Here is a 17,797-nt window from a genome sequence, read left to right on the forward strand (position 1 = left end):
CTCTATGGTATATGGTTGATCTTGGTGTCAAAATGCACAGAATTATACAACAAATGAAAAAATATAGCAGGACCCTCAGAACCAATTCATGACCTTGAAAAATGAGGTCAAAATGTCAAAAATTGTATTTTTAGTCGCTAAATTGGCATATATCATTTTAAAATATTACAATGAATGTGATTTCAACTGACTTTTGTAGGAATACTAGGATAACACCAAAACAAAGTTAGGGGTATAGGAGAGTGGGGAAATTACTTTTTTGGGGTTAAAGCTCATTGACCCAACCTAAAACACTAAAATATGTATCTTGGGAACACTCTATAATGTATGGTTAATTTTGGTGTCAAAATGCACAGAATAATACAAAAACTAAGAAAATAAACTAAAAGGACCCGCATAACCAATGCATCACCTCAAAAAATGAGGTTAAAGGTCAAAATGTTAAGAATTGATATTACAAAAATGGCATTCAGTATATAATAACTCAAAAACGATTTTTGCGACAGTGACTGGTTTGGCTTGTCTTTGCCACAAATATACAGTAAATATTTTTGCGTGAATAACATGTCATCACGCAAGAAAAATAAATCTAAAATTCAAACATATCAACAAACGAAATGAAGGTGTATACTATACAGTAAATATTTTCCCTTTTTATTCATGTCACCATCTCAACCATTAAACGAAATCAACAAATGTATTTAATTAGAAAATCATGTTGTACATAAAACATATCCGAGATGGATAAATGCTTTAAATTTATATAATATTAATATATATGCCTAGGCCTAAGGAATTACAATTTGGAGATTTCAAGGTAGCGGTGGGCGTAATAAAAATTTAAAAAAAAAACACTTTAATTTTATTATGAAATTCGAAATCATTATTGGCGGGGCACTACATGTATATTATTCATGTCATCAAAGTTGTATGTAAAACACAAGGCACAAGATGTGTAAAATATTTTCTCATGTTATTCACCATTTCTCAACATACCGGTAAATAAATTCTTAATTATTCACTGTACAGTAGGCCTAGTGTTACATATTTTCTCCTCTCTGTTACTAACGTATCCAGCTGTTGTATGTACACCGACCTAGTAGGGCCTACACTCTAATTAAAAGGTAATAATATTGATTAATTTACGCACCATATTATCGGGTATATTTTGAAACAGCGCTGCCAACGTCTCACAACTCACTAAGGGACTTCCAGCAGCCTAGCCTAAGTTGCAGCTGTCTATATTGCAAATCGACCACTGCGCAGCGGATAGCACCGCTCGGCCTTTGCTATAGCAGCCGTAGACAACAGATACGATTCTTGCTAATTACTGTATGTAAACATTCAAATAGCTTTTTAATACTTAGAATTTTTAAATTATAAACATTTCATGTTTTTTCCATTTTGAAGTATTTGTGCTCGTTTGTAATTTAGATTTATCGTTGATTTAACCATGATGGTTAGTACGTAGAGCGAAATGCTAGGCCTCTGAAAGTCCCCCATGGTAGTTGCCAGGTTGCCAGAAATTTTCATTTCAAATTTCTTGAATATGGTCTATAGATACAGTAGTCATTCCTGTGGATACTGGCCTCAACGATTTTAAAATTATACAGGTGTACAATTCAGGGTATAAATCTCCCCCCCCCCCCTTTTAAAAAAAAAGGCAAAAAAGTTCCTGAACTTTTAACAAATGATTAATTACGAAGCTTAAACCTTAGGTTAAAAATTTATGGTTTCTAATTAATGTTTATTTTAAACCAAAAATTATGACGGTATAGCGATAGTAACACCAATAATTTTCTGTTATTTTAAGTTTTTTTTCTATAAATTGTTCTTAAACATTTGAAAGCTTACAGTAGATTTTCACAATTATGTTGTGGTAAACGGCAATGAAAAATAATAGCGATATGAATTTCAGAATATTCATTGTGGGCATCTAATAACATATTGTTCTAAGGAGGATTCACCTAAAAATACTGTTTTTATGTCGTCAGACCAGTTTTAACTTCACATCAACTGTCTGAAAATGAGCACATAAATTGAATTATTTTTTGCTAACTTGCTCGCGACCCAACGCAAATGTTTGGTGACTCACCTTGCGGAAGTGTGGCACAATTTGAAATAAATACAGTGTAGGCCCTATTTTTTTTTCTTCCTTATTGTTTACATACCAGCGCTAATGTGCCCTCGTACTTGTACGGCCATCGTTTCCATCGGGTTTCTTTCCACTAGGCCCCAGGTATTCACAAACGTACCAATGCTCCCGATTCAATCAGGAGTCACTCGAATTTCAAAAACTAGGATTAGTTAACCCATTCACCATAATTTGCACGAGATATGTAAAAAGGTCACGAAGGTCAACCTACATAATTAATTACGTAATTATAGTTATAATTAATTTTAAATAGTATGCACGGTATAATGTGCATGCAAGTTCAAAAAATGTGAGAAAATATCAAAAAAACATTTATAGAAAATATTTCTTCTTCCATTTATAATTAATTTCTAATTAGCAATTTGTAATTTGATCGTTGTTTTTGTAACATGATCGAGGCGTCGGTGTCAATACTGGTGATGTATAAAATCACCTAAAAACACACTTTATTTTCAGAAAATAACTATACTGACACTTTCGTACTATAAATATATTTTCAAAATACATACTGTACCAGATTTTATTATTATATCGACATATTTCCGCGTAAAATTGATTTTTTTTTTGTGGCTGAAAGCTATTTGAAATATACAAGACGCAATTTTGGACGGCTAGGCAGGAAATTATGAATTATGGATTTTACCTCGCGAGGTAGGTTAAGCTATTCACAGTACTGTGCGTAGTGGGGAATGGGAGACTGAACGCGGCGGGGCGCGGGATTCGGCCTAGGCCTACTTCGATGTAAAATTTTATATTATTTTTATCTTCCAAAGTTCTTCGTCAATAAATTTAGTTTTATTTTGTAAAGGAATGATTTGTGCTGATGTGGAGATGTGTTTTTATTCTGGCTACTGACTGGATTCAATAATTCATTTTAAAAATTATTCATCAATAAATATTATAAATATGAAATCAATAATTGGAAATAATTTCTTTTATTCATTTTTTCCATAATTTCACAATACTAAATAATAGGTTATTTAGAAGCATTTTTTTTAATTATCTTTCAATTGGTATCAATCATTATTGTATTATTCCTTCAGAAAAAATGATATTTAACCATATTTCTGACACTGAAAAAAAAATTCAAAATCATAAATACAGTACCTAGGGGTGAATGGTTTAATGTACGGCCCTTAAAAAAACTCAGGATTCACACAGTAAAAATAGTTGAAATTACTAGGCCACATGAATGAAAAAACATAGATATTTTATAAATTACGTTTATAAAGACGTTAATACTATCAGAATATTTTGTATTATCCATGCTATCAGAATGCTGTATGAGAAGGTTGAGGAGAATTACATTGGGATATGTTATAGTCAAGTTTTATCCAACTGATGTTGGTGTTGAATATTATATATAAATACAAACCCTGTGAAATATTAATGTTATTTAAGGGAGAATTCATTTACTGTAAATTAATATTACATATTTACTTTTACCAATTTTTTTTTTTAAATGTAAGTCTTAATATTTGTTGGTTAAATATAATATAATTTTTGTATTTCAGGCTGTTTGCTAGTTGATCTCATCACAATGATGTAATGTTGATGAATATTCATAGTCAGACACTTGAAACAACAAAAATCTGGAAACTGCTGAAATGACACCACAGCAAGAGCAACTTTTAGATAGCATATACATGTGCATTTCACCACAGCGGATCACGCGCACGTTGTAACCTTTTACTGCTTGGATAGGCCAAGGGACATTTTAAAGTAAGTCCACAATTGGACCAACACTTAAGTTACTTACATATCGCTAACCTTCTTGACAAACAATCCGTCTAATCATGACCATCCATTTCATGAATGCACAATAAATATTTCAGTGTAGACCAGGTAGTGTTAATGTCCTACTCAATGGGGGACCTCCAGCACCGCTAGACCTTCACTATGCATATTGACAAGTATTACTTTACAGACTTCTTGACAAACAATCCATCTAACCATAAGCATACTGTTCCATGAATGCACAATTAATGTCAATTTAATTTTTTTTTTCTTACTTAATGTTGTTATAATAAAATTTTTGTTTTAATTCTTTTCATTTTCCATTCTCTTCACCATGTAGGCCAATAAAAATAATGCTGTTAAAAACATCCTCCAATCTTAAATTTAAAATTGTACTATATGAGTGGTTCTTATCTTCTCGGTTTACAGTTTTTTTTATTTGTGCAATACAATATCATTATATTTACCCAGTAGAGTATTATAAAACTTACCCTATAGCAAGGAGGTATAATACCTCATGCTATAGAAAAGACTGTCCAAGATTGACAAGTATTAACATGGGATGTGTGTCTATATCATAACCATCCATTTCATGAATGCACAATTAATGTCAATTTAATATTTTTTTTCTTACTTATACAATACAATATCATGAAACTTCAATCTGATAGTATGGCGGTATTATCCATGCTATCAGAATGCTGTACGACAAGGTTGAGGAGAATTACATTGGGATGTGTTATAGTCAAGTTTTATCCAACTAATGTTGGTGTTGAATATTATATGTAAATACAAATCCTATGAAATATTAATGTTATTTAAGGGAGAATTCATTTACTGTAAATTAATAAAATTACATATTTACTTTTACCATTTTTTTTTTAAATGTAAATCTTAATATTTGTTGGTTAAATATAATATCATTTTTGTATTTCAGGCTGTTTGCTAGTTGACCAATTTGCATAATTCACCCAGACCATGGTCTCATCACAATGATGTAATGTTAATGAATATTCATAGTCAGACACTTGAAACAACAAAAATCTGGAAACTGCTGAAATGACACCACAGCAAGAGCAACTTTTAGATAACATATACATGTGCATTTCACCACAGCGGATCACGCGCACGTTTTAACCTTTTACCACTTGGATAGGCCAGGGAACATTTTAAAGTAAGTCCACAATCAGACCAACACATAAGTTACTTATATATCACTATAATATAATTCATTTACTGTAAATTAATATTACATATTTACTTTTACCATTTTTTTTTAAATGTAAATCTTAATATTTGTTGGTTAAATATAATATCATTTTTGTATTTCAGGCTGCTTGCTAGTTGATCTATTTGCATAATTCACCCAGACCATGGTCTCATCACAATGATGTAATGTTAATGAATATTCATAGTCAGACACTTGAAACAACAAAAATCTGGAAACTGCTGAAATGATACCACAGCAGGAGCAACTTTTAGATAGCATATACACGTGCATTTCACCACAGCGGATCACGCGCATGTTGTAACCTTCTACCGCTTGGATAGGCCAGGGAACATTTTAAAGTAAGTCCACAATCAGACCAACACATAAGTTACTTATATATCGCTAACCTTCCTGACAAACAATCCGTCTAATCATGACCATCCATTTCATGAATGCACAATAAATATTTCAGTGTAGACCAGGTAGTGTTAATGTCTTACTCAATGGGGGACTTACAGCAGCACCACTAGACCTTCACTATGCATATTGACAAGTATTACTTTACAGACTTCTTGACAAACAATCCATCTAACCATAGGCATCTATTCCATGAATGCACAATTAATGTCAATTTAATTTTTTTTTCTTACTTATACAATACAATATCATGAAACTTCAATCTGATAGTATGGAGGTATTATCCATGCTATCAGAATGCTGTACAAGAAGGTTGAGGAGAATTACATTGGGATATGTTATAGTCAAGATTTATCCAAATGATGTTGGTGTTGAATATTATATATAAATACAAATCCTATGAAATAATGTTATTTAAGGGATAATTAATTTAAATTAATATTACACATTTACGTTTACCATTTTTTTTTATTAATGTAAGTCTTAATATTTGTTGGTTAAATCTAATATCATTTTTGAATTACAGGCTGTTTGCTAGTTGACTCATTTGCATAATTCACCAGACCATGGTCTCATCACAATGATGTAATGATAATGAATATTCATAGTCAGACACTTGAAACTACAAAAATCAGGAAACTGCTGAAATGACACCACAGCAAGAGCAACATCTAGATAGCATGTGCATGTGCGTTTCACCACAGCAAATCACGAAAGTTGTAACCTTCTACTGCTCGGCCAGGGAACTTTTAAGTACAAGTAAGTCCACAATCAGACCAAACACACAAGTTACTTATATATCACTAAACTTCTTGACAAACAACCATAACCATCCATTTCATGAATGCACAATAAATATTTCAGTGTAGACCAGGTAGTGTTAATGTCCATATTTGCTACTATGTATGAGGTTCACCTTGATTTTACAGTTTTTAGCCCACTCCCTGAGGGAGAGGGCTTGTACTATGATTTTGAGCGAATTTTGAAGTCATTTCTTTTTTTATCAGGGCCTTCATTTGTGACGCGATTTCTATCAGGGCCTTCATTTGTGACGCGATTAGGATGATTTTGTAATAATATATAAGAAAAGGCTTGGGAAATTTAAAGTATGGAAAGAGTTTTTTGAAAATATTGTTTGGAAAATCCGTGAAATTGTATGTTTTTATATCATATCTCTTTTCCAGCTACTGCTACAGCTACTACTTGGAAAAGGCAATAATGATAATAATAATAACAGCGCTCAGTAGAGAGCATCTCTGCCCACCACCAATCTCTTTCTATAAAATAAATCCTCAAAAATATGTTTCTAATTTCCAACCAGAAATCAGTTGATTAGTTTTGAGATAAGCATTTTTCTAACGCTTTTCATTGTGTCAGTTGTACACCTGCCTATTCCTTACTCCTTTGTACTCTGTATGGTCACCAAAATTAAAACATTTTTTTCATCGAAACATGACAAATTATTGTGGAAAGTGAAATTTAGATCCATTGATTATTCTTAGAAATGTTTACATCTTTGACATTTTAAATGACCCTCAAATTCACACCCAAATTTGGATCGTTGGATAAACACTTAATAATATCTTCCTTGTAACTTGGTTAAACTTTCATTCATATTCGTTGATTAGTTTTTAAAATATCTTGTCTAGAACATTTTCTCTAAAATCCTTTAGTTGGTCCTCGCATCCACACACTCCGGACAATCACCACAATTTAATCATTTCTTCATTGATTTATACCTCACTCTGTTATTTTCAATTATGTCTGTGCAACTTTTTCTTAAGATATGTCGCACACAAAAAAACATGCAAAACACAAAGATGTTACACACACACACACACACACACACACACACACACACACACAAGCTTTACATGACTGAAAACATCTCATGGCGGCGTTCATAATAATGATTTGTGTAGGTGCATATCCACTGTAAGTGCTCAAGGCACTATTAGCTAACAGTCTCTGTAATTGTAATATCATCATCATCAAAATGAATTATTTTTTTTTTATTACTTACAGTTTAACTTGGAAAATATTATAATAAAATAATGAATGTGTTATATGCTCTGGTTAAAACAGGATAATTAAAATATATGTACATTTAGGGGGAATGAAATATATCATTAATTATAATAATATTAATAATTTATTCATTTTCTAAATAGCAACAGCAAAGCTTTTAAAATCCTCATAAATGTAATAATTTAATAAATAATCAAACCCAATGAATTTTACAACAATAATAATTTTCTCTTAATTCATGGACAAACTTACAAATAAATAATTTAGAAAATATTCAAAATTTAACAATTTAAATGGTATTTATTGTATAATTAATAGATTTAGGCTATTTGGTAATAAATTATCTGCTAATGAACACAATTTGACTTTATTTGGGCAATCCTAATTTAGGCTTTCAACTTGTAATGAGTAATCCGTAAAAATCTGATACTGGTATGGGCATTATGATGCACCTTATCCTTGAGGTAATAAAGGGCAATTATTTACACTTAAAGCATTGGGTTCACATGCTTTAAGTGTTATTGCTGGTAATTAGTGCAGGAGCATGCTATCCTACCAGGTACTGATACCATTTATATTAGTAATTGGTATCAAAGGCCAAACAACCTGAATTCAAAATTTATTCTGTACTGAATTCTTTCCAGTATAACTACAAAGTACCCAAAGCACCTAAAATAATCTGTTAAACCTGTAGCCAAAACATTAATATATATATAATATCGATTTTTAGTTATTAATACGTGGTTAAACAGTAAAATGAGAACTATAAAATGGTATAAGAATCATTTAAGTCCGACATTTCGTTATCAAGTTACAGGAGTTTGTACAAAGCTGTTTCAAAACCAGTATTTGAGAAATCAGCATCACCGAGGTCACGAGGATTCGCCTCAGGCAACTTTTAACCGGCAAGTTTGGTGGGTTGGCTAACCTGCTTTTCGGCCAGATGTTTTTTTAATTACCCCCGTTCATACTACCTTCGAATAATATTTCCGGTAACATTCAACGGGTAATAACATAAGCATGAACGGGCCCTATGGGGGACTTCCTGCACAGCTAGACCTTCACTATGCATATTAACAAGTATTACTTTACAGACTTCTTGACAAACAATCCATCTAACCATAAGCATCTGTTCCATGAATGCACAATTAATGTCAATTTAATTTTTTTTTTCTTAATGTTGTTATAATAAAATTTTTGTTTTAATTCTTTTCATTTTCCATTCTCTCCACCATGTAGGCCAATAAAAATAATGCTGTTAAAAACATCCTCCAATCTTAAATTTAAAATTGTACTATATGAGTGGTTCTTATCTTCTCGGTTTTACAGTTTTTCTTATTTGTGCAATACAATATCATTATATTTACCCAGTACAGTATTATGAAACTTACCCTATAGCATGGAGGTATAATACCTCGTGCTCTAGAAGACTGTCCAAGATTGACAAGTATTAACATGGGATGTGTGTCTATATCATAACCATCCGTTTCATAAATGCATAATTAATGTCGATTTAATATTTTTTTCTTACTTGTTTATCCAATTATCATGAAGCTTCAATCTGATAGTATGGCGGTATTATCCATGCTATCAGAATGCTGTACGAGAAGGTTGAGGAGAATTACATTGGGATATGTTATAGTCAAGTTTTATCCAACTGATGTTGGTGTTATATATTATATATAAATACAAACCCTATGAAATATTAATGTTATTTAAGGGAGAATTCATTTACTGTAAATTAATATTACATATTTACTTTTACCATTTAAAAAAGAAATGTAAATCTTAATATTTGTTGGTTAAATATAATATCATTTTTGTATTTCAGGCTGTTTGCTAGTTGATCCATTTGCATAATTCACCCAGACCATGGTCTCATCACAATGATGTAATGTTGATGAATATTCATAGTCAGACACTTGAAACAACAAAAATCTGGAAACTGCTGAAATGACACCACAGCAAGAGCAACTTTTAGATAGCATATACATGTGCATTTCACCACAGCGGATCACGCGCACGTTGTAACCTTTTACCGCTTGGATAGGCCAGGGAACATTTTAAAGTAAGTCCACAATCAGACCAACACATAAGTTACTTATATATCACTATAATATAATTCATTTACTGTAAATTAATATTACATATTTACTTTTACCATTAAAAAAAAAAAATGTAAATCTTAATATTTGTTGGTTAAATATAATATCATTTTTGTATTTCAGGCTGTTTGCTAGTTGACCCATTTGCATAATTCTCCCAGACCATGGTCTCATCACAATGATGTAATGTTAATGAATATTCATAGTCAGACACTTGAAACAACAAAAATCTGGAAACTGCTGAAATGACACCACAGCAAGAGCAACTTTTAGATAGCATATACATGTGCATTTCACCACAGCGGATCACGCGCATGTTGTAACCTTTCACCGCCTTGATAGGCCAGGGAACATTTTAAAGTAAGTCCACAATCAGACCAACACATAAGTTACTTATATATCGCTAACCTTCCTGACAAACAATCCGTCTAATCATGACCATCCATTTCATGAATGCACAATAAATATTTCAGTGTAGACCAGGTAGTGTTAATGTCCTACTCAATGGGGGACTTCCAGCAGCACCGCTAGACCTTCACTATGCATATTGACAAGTATTACTTTACAGACTTCTTGACAAACAATCCATCTAACCATAAGCATCTGTTCCATGATTGCACAATTAATGTCAATTTAATTTTTTTTTTCTTACTTATACAATACAATATCATGAAACTTCAATCTGATAGTATGGAGGTATTATCCATGCTATCAGAATGCTGTACGAGAAGGTTGAGGAGAATTACATTGGGATATGTTATAGTCAGGGCCTTCACATGATTTTGTAATAATATAGAAGAAAAGGCTTGGGAAATTTAAAGTATGGAAAGAGTTTTTTTAAAATATTGTTTGGAAAATCCGTGAAATTGTATGTTTTTAATATCATATCTCTTTTCCAGCTACTGCTACAGCTACTACTTGGAAAAGGCAATAATGATAATGATAATGATGATAATAATAATAATAATAATAATAATAATAATAATAATAATAATAATAATAATAATAATAATATAACAGCGCTCAGTAGAGAGCATCTCTGCCCACCACCAATCTCTTTCTATAAAATCCTCAAAAATATGTTTCTAATTTCCAACCATCATCTACTTAAAAAATTACACTAACACAAAAGTTTAATTCAGATCAGTTGATTAGTTTTGAGATAAGCATTTTTCTAACGCTTTTCATTGTGTCAGTTGTACACCTGCCTATTCCTTACTCCTTTGTACTCCGGATGGTCACCAAAATTAAAACATTTTTTCATCGAAATATGACAAATTATTGTGGAAAGTGAAATTTAGATCCATTGATTATTCTTAGAAATGTTTACATCTTTGACATTTTAAATGACCCTCAAATTGACACCCAAATTTGGATCGTCATCAACACTTAATAATATCTTCCTTGTAACTTGGTTAAACTTTCATTCATATTCGTTGATTAGTTTTTAAAATATCTTGTCTAGAACATTTGCTCTAAAATCCTTTGTTGGTCCTCGCATCCACACACTCCGGACAATCACCACAATTTAATCATTTCTTCATTGATTTATACCTCACTCCGTTATTTTCAATTATGTCTGTGCAACTTTTTCTTAAGATATGTCGCACACAAAAAACATGCAAAACACAAAGATGTTACACACACACACACACACAAGCTTTACATGACTGAAAACATCTCATGGCGGCGTTTATAATAATGATTTGTATAGGTGCATATCCACTGTAAGTGCTCAAGGCACTATTAGCTAACAGAAACTAGTCTGTCTCTGTAATTGTAATATCATCATCATCAAAATGAATTAATTTTTTTTTATTACTTACAGTTTAACTTGGAAAATATTATAATAAAATAATAAATGTGTTATATGCTCTGGTTAAAACAGGATAATTAAAATGTATGTACATTTAGGGGGAATAAAATATATCATTAATTATAATAATATTAATAATTTATTCATTTTCTAAATAGCAACAGCAAAGCTTTTAAAATCCTCATAAATGTAATAATTTAATAAATAATCAAACCCAATGAATTTTACAACAATAATAATTTTCTCTTAATTCATGGACAAACTTACAAATAAATAATTTAGAAAATATTCAAAATTTAACAATTTAAATGGTATTTATTGTATAATAGATTTAGGCTATTTGGTAATAAATTATCTGCTAATGAACACAATTTGACTTTATTTTGGCAATCATAATTTAGGCTTTCAACTTGTAATGAGTAATCCGTAAAAATCTGATACTGGTATGGGCATTATGATGCACCTTATCCTTGAGGTTATAAAGGGCAATTATTTACACTTAAAGCATTGGGTCCACATGCTTTAAGTGTTGTTGCTGGTGATTAGTGCAGGAGCAGGCTATCCTACCAGGTACTGATACCATTTATATTAGTAATTGGTATTAAAGGCCAAACAACCTGAATTCAAAATTTATTCTGTACTGAATGTTCTTTCCAGTATAACTACAAAGTACCCTAAGCACCTAAAATAATCTGTTAAACCTGTAGCCAAAACATTAATATTATATATATATATATATATATATATATATATATATATATATCGATTTTTAGTTATTAATATAGGGTTAAACAGTAAAATGAGAACCATATGGTAAAAGAATCATTTAAGTCCAACATTTTGTTATGAAGTTACAGGAGTTTATACAAAGCTGTTTCAAAACCAGTATTTGAGAAATCAGCCTTCAAACGTTACGATTTTGGGCATTTCTTAGGCAGAAACCATCACCAAATCATTAAAAATTGTTGTTAGCATTCAAAATTGGGAAAATAACAGCATAGCATTACAGTATGTATTAATACATAAAGGTTTGATTAGTACAATAAAATAGATTTCCCAAATGTTGACATCCGAACATGTTTTGGCCATTATCTCCAAAACAGGATTTGCGACGAGTGAGTGATTTGGCTTGTCTTTGCCACATATGTCTACACTCAGTGTGGACACATTATAAGCGTAATTTTGCTATTGAAGGCTCACTATCCTAAAATCGGCATACTGTGTCACTATATGTTAATTTAAACTGAGTAAACTGATATGTAATGTGGCGGTATTGTATACTTTAGTTCAGAGAAGCCGTAATACTTTTACTCATAACTTTGGCAATAGTAAATAGATTTCAGTAACTGACCTATCATTTTAAAGCGTATAAATAATAATGATAATTATAATATATTTTAATAATAATAATAATAATAATAATAATAACAAAAGCACTAAGTAGAGAGCATATCTCCGCCCACTGCAAATCCCTTTCTCCAAAATAAATCCCTAAAAAATATGTTCCTACTTTCTAACCACCATCTACTGTACTTAAAAAAAAATACACTTAGACACGAAAGTTGTATTCAAATCAGTTTTTCGGATATCTGAATTGGGACATTTTGCTTTAAATAGTCCATATATTGACATCCACACCAAAATTTAATCACTCAATTTTTCGAATACCTTTTATTGTATCAGTTGTACACCTGCCAATGCCTTATATCTTCTAGCTTTAACACACTGGAACGTCACACTCTTATACCTGACAAAAAAAATACATACCATGTATTAGTGTTCAAATGGAAATATTATTCTAATTATAAATATGGGGGTTTGGTTTTTAGCGTCACATTGTGTAGATGTATTAAAAAGTAATTCCCAATCAGTTCCGAAAAAAAAGTGAAGTTAGTACATATATATAAAATGCTGTACAGCTTACTGTAATTGCACTAATTTAGATATTCATCATACTATTGTTTATTCCTACAGTCAGTAAACCTATTTTTTAAATGGTCCTACAGATATTTAGGTGTGGGACCTGGCCTCCATGCACACCCAACATTGGATCGTCACCAACAATTCAAATTTATTTTCCTTGTAACTTGATTAAACTTTCTTGAAAGTTTCATTCAGATCATTTTATTAGTTTTTTAAATATATGGTCTGGGACGTTTTCGTTTGAATGGTTCTCATATCCATAACCTTTTTTCATTGAAACATGACAAATTATTGTGGAAAGGAAAATTTTGATCTATTGATTATCCTTAGAGATATTTAGGTGGGACCTTAGGATTTTAAATGACCCTCAAATTCACACCTTAATTTCGATTGTCATCAACTCTCAATAATATCTTCCTTGTAACTTGGTTAAACTTTCACCAAACTTCAATTCATATCAGTTGATTAGTTTTTGATATATCTTTTCTAGAACGTTTGCTCTAAAATCCTTTAATTGGTCCTCAACACAAACAAACACACAAAGTCAATAAAAGACCCCTCAGAAGTCTGGAAAGCTCATTTCCCGCTATCTAGGAGTCAAAATTTTCCAGGGGTACCCCCAGATCAACCTTTTTCTTGGGGGTTTATCGATTCATGGAAAAAAGAATACATACGCAACTAATCCATTGTTTTTTGTATGTATGCACACATATCAGGACTTTTTAATGTAATAGAATTGAGAACATTAAGCTAACCGTTTTCAGGAGGGGGAAAACCTTGAATTTTGAAGAACTTGTAACTATGATACACCCAGCGTAAAAGTCGGGAAAGCTCATTTCCCAGCCTCTAGGAATCAAAATTTGAGGATCCTTGGACTGGCTTCTTTTTTGGGGTTTTGGGGAAAATTCTGACCTCCCACCCCCTACATTTGAAGCAAAATCTCCCTGATTCATATTCCCATCCATTTTATTAGTTGGGGTCCCCCTCCCACTTTGAAAACGTTCCACCACCTCTGCATTCTCAACCAACAATACTTCTTCCCAGAACTATCTTTGTTGTGTACTGCAAGCATTAATATATAAAATACTATCATTTTCATTCTGCATTTTACCAAATGTATATATTTTTTCTACAATTATAATAATTAAATTAACAATTGAACATTTTGATATTTATGGTGAATTTGTATTTTCTCATCCTCAATCTAATTAATGCAATTTTTTTTTTTACTATAGAAATTCTGAAGAAAATTTAGACATTGCACCTCTGCAACAAGTGGACCAGCCCTGCTTGGCTGAATGGAGAATTTTCCTTCCTCTACTGAATGGTGAGTGTGCTACTAGAAAAACTTCATGAATTTTCTTATACATTTCATGTCCATTGTAAATTGCATGTCCATTGCAAATTGCTTTGTGGGATAAAATAAAAGCTAACACAGATTTGATACTTGTTTCTGAAATTATTTAATTTACATGTAATAATAAATAACTTTAAAATGTTTCTTTTAATAATAAATAACTTTAAATTGTTGTATTAATTTGTGTAAATGTTTCAATTAAAAATAACTTTAATTATTTTCCCTTTCCACTGGACTTAAAAATTGTTGTATAAATTTGCGTAAATGTTTCAATTAAAAATAACTTTAAATATTTTCCCTTTCCACTGGACTTGACAATTGTTGTATAAGTTTGCGTAAATGTTTCAATGAAATAACTTTAAATATTTTCCCTTTCCGTTGGACTTTATAAATTGTTGTATAAATTTGCGTAAATGTTTCAATTAAATGTAACTTTAAATATTCTCACTGTCCACTGGACGTAAAAATTGTATAGATTTGAGTAAATGTTTCAATTAAAAATAACTTTATTTTCCCTTTTCACTGGACTAAATTGTTGTATAAATTTGTGTAAATGTTTCAATTAAAAATAACTTTAAATATTTTCCCTTTCCACTGGACTTAAAAATTGTTGTATAAATTTGCGTAAATGTTTGAATTAAAAATAACTTTAAATATTTTCCCTTTTCACTGGACTTAAAAAATTGCTGTACTGTATAAGTTTGTGTAAATGTTTCAATTAAAAATAACTTTAAATATTTTCCCTTTCCACTGGACTTAAAAATTGTTGTATAAATTTGCGTAAATGTTTCCATTAAAATAACTTTAAATATTTTCCCTTTCCACTGGACTTAAAAATTGTTGTATAAATTTGCGTAAATGTTTCCATTAAAATAACTTTAAATATTTTCCCTTTCCACTGGACTTAAAAATTGTTGTATAAGTTTGCGTAAATGTTTCAATGAAAAATAACTTTTATTATTTTCCCTTTCCACTGGACTTAAAAATTGTTGTAGAATTTTGCGTAAATGTCTCAATTAAAAATAACTTTTAATATTTTCCCTTTCCACTGGACTTAAAAATTGTATAGATTTGAGTAAATGTTTCAATTAAAAATAACTTTAAATATTTTCCCTTTCCACTGGACTTCAAAATTGTTGTATAAATTTGCGTAAATGTTTCAATTAAAAATAACTAAATATTTTCACTTTCCACTGGACTTAAAAATTGTTGTATAAATTTGTGTAAATGTTTCCATTAAAATAACTTTAAATATTTTCCCTTTTCACTGGACTTAAAAATTGTTGTATAAGTTTGCGTACATGTTTCAATTAAAAATAACTTTAATTATTTTCCCTTTCCACTGTACTTAAAAATTGTTGTATACATTTGCATAAATGTTTCAATGAAAAATAACTTTAAATTTTTTCCCCTTTCCACTGGACTTAAAAATAATTGTATAATTTTGCGTACATGTTTCAATTAAAAATAACTTTAATTATTTTCCCTTTCCACTGGACTTTAAAATTGTTGTATAAATTTGCGTAAATGTTTTAATTAAAAATAACTTTAATTATTTTCCCTTTCCACTGGACTTGAAAATTGTTGTATACATTTGCGTAAATGTTTCAATGGAAAATAACTTTAAATATTTTCCCCTTTCCACTGGACTTAAAAATTATTGTATGAATTTGCGTAAATGTTTGAATTAAAAATAACTTTAAATATTTTCCCTTTTCACTGGACTTAAAAAATTGCTGTACTGTATAAATTTGCGTAAATGTTTCCATTAAAATAACTTTAAATATTTTCCCTTTCCACTGGACTTAAAAATTGTTGTATAAGTTTGCGTAAATGTTTCAATGAAAAATAACTTTTATATTTTCCCTTTCCACTGGACTTAAAAATTGTTGTAGAATTTTGCGTAAATGTTTCAATTAAAAATAACTTTTAATATTTTCCCTTTCCACTGGACTTAAAAATTGTATAGATTTGAGTAAATGTTTCAATTAAAAATAACTTTAAATATTTTCCCTTTCCACAGGACTTCAAAATTGTTGTATAAGTTTGCGTAAATGTTTCAATTAAAAATAACTTTAAATATTTTCCCTTTCCACTGGACTTAAAAATTGTTGTATACATTTGGAAAAAAATAACTTTTAATATTTTCCCTTTCCACTGGACTTAAAAATTGTATAGATTTGAGTAAATGTTTCAATTAAAAATAACTTTAAATATTTTCCCCTTTCCACTGGACTTAAAAATTGTATAGATTTGAGTAATTGTTAAAAATAACTAAATATTTTCCCTTTCCATTGGACTTAAAAATAATTGTATAGATTTGAGTAAATGTTTCAATTAAAAATAACTTTAAATATTTTCCCTTTTCACTGGACTTAAAAATTGTACTGTATAAGTTTGCGTAAATGTTTCAATTAAAAATAACTTTAATTATTTTCCCTTTCCACTGGACTTAAAAATTGTTGTATACATTTGCGTAAATGTTTCAATGATAAATAACTTTAAATATTTTCCCCTTTCCACTGGACTTAAAAATAATTGTATAAGTTTGCGTACATGTTTCAATTAAAAATAACTTTAATTGTTTTCCCTTTTCACTGGACTTAAAAATTGTTGTATTAATTTGCATAAATTTTTCAGTTACAAATAACTTTAAATATTTTCCCTTTCCACTGGACTTATAAATTGTATAGATTTGAGTACATGTTTCAATTAAAAATAACTTTAATTATTTTCCCTTTCCACTGGACTTAAAAATTGTTGTAGAATTTTGCGTAAATGTTTCAATTAAAAAAAACTTTAATTATTTTCCCTTTCCACTGGACTTAAAAATTGTATAGATTTGAGTAAATGTTTCAATTAAAAATAACTTTAAATATTTTTCCTTTCCACTGGACTTAAAAATTGTTGTATAAATTTGCGTAAATGTTTCAATTAAAAATAACTTTAAATATTTTCCCCTTTCCACTGGACATAAAAATTGTACTGTATAAGTTTGCGTAAATGTTTCAATTAAAAATAACTTTAAATATTTTCCCTTTCCACTAGA

At 30.2% G+C, this 17,797-nt stretch overlaps 1 long non-coding RNA gene across 5 annotated transcripts in view; it reads left to right on the forward strand.

The window, feature by feature from the left end:
* The first annotated feature begins 3,695 nt into the window (after positions 1-3,695).
* The window catches only part of LOC117107499, a 20,633-nt gene continuing 6,531 nt past the window's right edge, over positions 3,696-17,797 (forward strand). For 2 of the 5 annotated variants that reach the window (XR_004445248.1, XR_004445245.1), the window contains exons 1-5: positions 4,822-5,066; positions 5,225-5,461; positions 9,379-9,615; positions 9,776-10,012; positions 14,627-14,718. This is a non-coding gene — a long non-coding RNA (uncharacterized LOC117107499). Of the gene's footprint in view, positions 3,878-4,821; positions 5,067-5,224; positions 5,462-6,045; positions 6,279-9,378; positions 9,616-9,775; positions 10,013-14,626; positions 14,719-17,797 lie in introns of those variants that run through there. The other 3 variants (XR_004445247.1, XR_004445246.1, XR_004445249.1) reach the window with 3 other exon arrangements.

The sequence above is a fragment of the Anneissia japonica genome, unplaced genomic scaffold (assembly GCF_011630105.1).
Source record: "Anneissia japonica isolate Jap-2015-1 unplaced genomic scaffold, ASM1163010v1 scaffold284800_len683186_cov164, whole genome shotgun sequence".
NCBI lineage: Eukaryota > Metazoa > Echinodermata > Crinoidea > Comatulida > Comatulidae > Anneissia > Anneissia japonica.